The sequence below is a fragment of the Helianthus annuus genome, chromosome 17, assembly GCF_002127325.2.
Source record: "Helianthus annuus cultivar XRQ/B chromosome 17, HanXRQr2.0-SUNRISE, whole genome shotgun sequence".
Classification (NCBI taxonomy): Eukaryota; Viridiplantae; Streptophyta; class Magnoliopsida; order Asterales; family Asteraceae; genus Helianthus; species Helianthus annuus.
In genome coordinates, this window is record NC_035449.2 from 152072720 (window position 1) to 152077948 (window position 5229).

Genomic DNA, 5229 nt, shown 5'->3' on the forward strand with positions numbered 1-5229 from the left:
TCATCGATTCATCAAGCAACATAGATCATCTAATCATTCCCCTAGAATACCAATTATCAACATGTTGAGTTCTTCGGTGCCTAGTACACATGAGTCCTAACTCATCGATCATCATTATATTTCTATACTAAATCCAATAACTAATTGTTATACATGTACAACCAATCTCTATCATCATACAAATCTTGTCTAATCAAAACCGTAAACAATGATACATCTCACAACACATCCTAGCAACATATTACCTAATACAAGAAGGAGTTAAATCAAACAAGAGTATTCATGTACTAACCGAACACGAGATGGAATGGAGGAGAAGCTCGAGAGAGAGAGAGAGAATGTCGTCTAGATCGAAGGAAGAGGAGAGAGCTAGGGTTTTGGTGTGTTTTTGTGTTATGGTATTATTATGAGAAAACCACACACACACCCCTTATGTATGCGCATAAAGGACATGGGCCGAAACCCATTCTTGGGTTCCCCTTTTGGGCCACGGGTAGCCCACATCTCATGTGGGTTGTGCGATCAAAAGATTGTGCAACTAAGCACACCTTGTGCGATCGGTTATTACATAAGTATACACATATACACACACAATCATGTAACAATCAAGCTCGTATCATTCTACTAGAATTTACCACATCACAATATCACACAATGTCTATACAAGTTATATTAAAACACCGAGGAAGGTCTAAAATACAAGTTGTCACAGACAAGATATGAAGAAATGTAATAAAGATAGAAAAAGTAGAAGAGTTTGTGAAACACCCATATCACGATTTAACCATATAGACACAGCGGAAAGTAGAGACTTAAAATTTCTTTCATAATTACTCATATGACTTACTTGAAGGTTCGTTTAAAAATAACAAACACTTTCTTCAAAAGATTTACAACGTTCATTCTTGATTATCGCATCAAATGTAATAGAAAATCACCAGTTATGTGACTACCCTTCCCGTACAATCCTCGCTCTTTGACCCGATCTTCAATCCTCATTTACTTCATAATGATGTTAAGTCCGTGCGAACTGTAATCACCACATACATACGCATCGTTAAAATTTGGTGGCGTTGTTCATAAACTAAACATACCTAAATAAATAACGACTCCGTATTTCTTCATCTCATGCTAATCTTTTCGAATCCTCATTCCGTGTACGATCTTGCATTCCAATTCCTTAAACCTTCATAAGGACATTAATAGTATACCTGCATTCTCATTTCATACTCAAGACACCCGTTTAGAAACTTTACACTCAAAAGTATTGAAGCTATATAAACATATAAAAAAAAGTCCCATTCATTCGTGTACAATAAATTCTACTTCGTGCACATGTACATACATACAGATATTCATGGACACATACTTCCACACATGATTACGAACACACATACAAACGTACAAGCTCTTACATACCACTTACATCATTCCAAATGATTTGCTAATGTATCCAAATTACAACTTCCATATAAATAGGTCACGTACATACAAACCTACGTGCATACTCACTTCTATTCATGATTATTATAAGTCTCGGCTATTGGTATGAAATTAATTCTATACATATATACCCACATACTTAATTCATTCCTCCACATACTCGCTAACCCATTCCATTATTACTCGCACTTCATAAACGCTTCCAATATGTAAAATAATCATATACAAACTCCTAAATCTTTCTAACGTATAACCACATGATCAAACTAACTACCACATTACGCCATGTTTCTTTCTTTATTATTGACCCGTTCACTTCTATCATGTAATTCCAAGCACAAATAACTTCTTACGACTTACCTCATTAATACATACCTTAGTACTTACTCCTTCTCATAATTTCTCACATGATTTCCTACGTTTAACATATCAAAACTTTATTTATAAGATAAGAAGTGATTCCGGAAATCACTTACCTTGAGTACTCCAATAAGTGTATTTGTCACCTTGCCTTATTTTGACCCGTTATCCTCCTATGCTTGAGCTCTCCTTGACACGTTCCTATTATCTCATTCCATTACATCCATTCAATAGTTAGTATACATAATCATACACATCACTAATCACACTTCTATTCACGTGTCAATCGCTTAACGAGTTCAACATGTATCATAATACTACAATGCTAATCAATCTAACAATTTATCATTCCATCATCACAAAAGTCATACATGAGCTTCTAGTATGCATAATTATGTATTTACATCATGTTCATTATTCTTTCAAAATTCCATACTTAGAATGACAACATTTTATAAGTTAGACAACTTGCTTCATACGTTAAACATTTCATACCATTTCTTAACACCTTGGTTTTTACACATCCATTCTACTATTTTCTATCAACCCGTTTCGACCCGTTGGTGCAATTATATGCATAAACTAGTTGGTAAGTGTTTTAGACACTTAAAACAATCACATAACTTACTAATAAGTTATTAAAATCAGTAGTTCATGATTCATACAAGTGTGCATAACAATACAACTATTTTTACTGAATATTTATACTAAAAATGTGCAGCAACTTTCTGCGCAGCAGCTGTTCACGACAAATTTTAACCCATTTATCATCCGATTCAGTTCTTCATGTTCAAATATGAAATGATCTACACTCAGAGGCCTTTCTAAGCATATAAAGATCGTAACCATCGGACGTTCCTACGATTTTATATGATTTTTACAAAATCAGCACAGAAGCTGAAATGCTTCCAAACAGCTTGCTGTCAAAACAGTATTGCCGACTTTGGGCACTGATTTGGCCTGTTTAACATCCGAATTCAATAAACATGTTCAAACGCAAAACGTAGTATGTTTAAATAGCTTTCTGAGCATATAAGGCTCGACTTCACAGGTCCCTCCTAAGATTTTATATGATTTTTGCAAAACTGTTGCGCAACAAATTTTAATTCTAATCAGCTTTGTTACTCAATACACGTTGCATGCCATTTTGTACACAACATCATAACTAAGCACTTTTCATACTTATAATACATGATCACCTTCATTACTAGTTAATTAACATTCCATACAAGTGATAACACATACTAACCTATACTAGGCATTTCATCAAACACTTGGTGTGTGAACTACTTTCCAAGCATAGTGTACAAGTAACTTGTGCACAATCATACCAAATTCTTATCAAGATCATCACACTCATCATTTTCACCTAATCTCCTTTCAAAATCAGATTTATATAACATCAACGTTCAACAATTAACTTCACATATCAAACTACAACTAGTATAACACATAATTCATCAACATTTCCATGACATTATTACCTACATGTGGGTTTACATAGCAACATCAAATTAATCCGAATTTCATGCATAATTCAAGTCTCATATGATGATTATAGCCTCTTACCATCCTAATTTCATACATACATACGAATTAATCAAGACCCACTTCCTTTCTCATTAAAATTTCATGAATCCATGACTTACCTTATCTCAAGGACACCTAGACAAGTGTAGATGATGTCTCATGCACTCGATTTCCAGCTCAAATCACCCCAATTTATGCAGAATTCTTGTGTTGATGATGGATTTAGGTGAGAACCCTAAATCCCCTTTCAAACCCACGACACATACATACTGACTTATGAAAATTCTGCATTTTTTTCCTTGTTTAATCAAACTTTCTTTCATTTTTACATAACTAACCCCTTTATTCTCATAACATGACTATTTTCATCCATCCTCTAACTTAGTTAACTTGGTTATTGTTACAATATCTTACTTACCCACATATACTTACTAGTATCTTATTTACTTTCATATGGTAAAATTATATTTACCATTTTCTTTTCTAATTGCGTCAACATAATATAAAAATTTATATTATGACTTACAAAATTTTGGGGTGTTACAGTTTGTAATGTTAGTGAGTTTAAAACCCACTTAGAAAGATTCTGAAGTAGCTCAGCTGGAATGCTCGATTTCAGTAAGTTGGGAGAGAAATTTGGAGTGTGGAAGGTGAGAAATGAGGGTGAAGGGTTGTATTTATAGGCTGGGAAGGAGCTTGGAGCGACTGGGATGTTCGGGCTAAAGGGCCCTTCGCGCGAAAGGGGTTGTCCTTCACATGAAAGGGGCTAATCCCTTTGCATGAAGATTTAAGTTTGTCGTTTTCGCGTGTTTTGCTAGTTTTAAGCGTTTTAAGTGTACAAGTGCAATGTATGAATAAAGGCATGTATACACTAAATTTGCATGAATAACAAATATGTATTTGCGTATAAATGTATCAAGTTTGCACGTATAATGAATGTATAACAAGTATGTGTGAATTAAGTATAACACAATGTATAAAAAGATCGAGTTTTATTATGATTCATGTCTCGGATTACAGTGATTGGAAATGAAAGACGAATACAAAGAGATTACAAGTTTCCATAAATAGAAATACAAACAAACTTTCTAAATAAGGAAAGTTCCAAAAAGCGAGGCATTACAAGAAGTACGAAAGAACAATGACGTGGAACCAATCAGGTTGTGCCGTTCATTGCTCCATGATCTCCACTCAGGTAGCATACTCACAACAAGGACAACCATCAAGCCACGTTGCTCCAGTCACTGTGCACCAACGTCTTTATCCTCTGCAAATACTAACGGTCATGTCAGAGGAGACAAACAAGATATTCCTTGTTGGCGATGTCCGGCACAAGGCCCATCAGCCCATCTCTACACTCTTCGACTATAAATACCACCCTTCAACCACAGGTTTATAGATCGGCACTTTCAGCCTCTCACTCTTAACACACACTCGTTTACTCTTCTTAAACGATACTTATTCTTATGTCGGATGGTGGTTACAAGGAGAACCCCCAACCACTCATTGTAACGAGTCTCAACGTGTTTTGTTTTGTTTTATTTTGCAGTTTGCATTCAGTTTGTCATCGAGGAAAGGAAGGATTCGCCATTATTTGACAAGACCATCCCCACAAGGATAAATCTCTAGGATTTAGACTTGGTGTTTCTTCATAGGCGCCCACCGATTTTTTACACCACTCATCATCCTTTTCTTTCCTCTCTGATCATCTACATGGTTGATTAGGGTATGTCTTTCCTGAACTTCGGTTCAAGCTCTTAGCGTGCTCCGGGGGCGGACAACGCACATGTCCAGACCCCCCCCCCCATTTTGACGGGTACAACGAAGGGAATTTCACTGAAGGATGGATCACACACGCTACTGGTAGTGCTACGTGAGCCAACTAACAAACTACTC

General features: G+C 35.7%; 1 long non-coding RNA gene across 1 annotated transcript; it reads right to left on the bottom strand.

Annotated features, from left to right (window-relative positions):
• Positions 1-805: 805 nt before the first annotated feature.
• Positions 806-3861, bottom strand: LOC110923535. Its single transcript, XR_002584141.2, has 2 exons — positions 3453-3861; positions 806-2004 (listed from the first exon to the last, which is right to left on the bottom strand). It is a non-coding gene; the product is annotated as an uncharacterized LOC110923535 (long non-coding RNA).
• Between the last annotated feature and the right edge of the window lie 1368 nt (positions 3862-5229).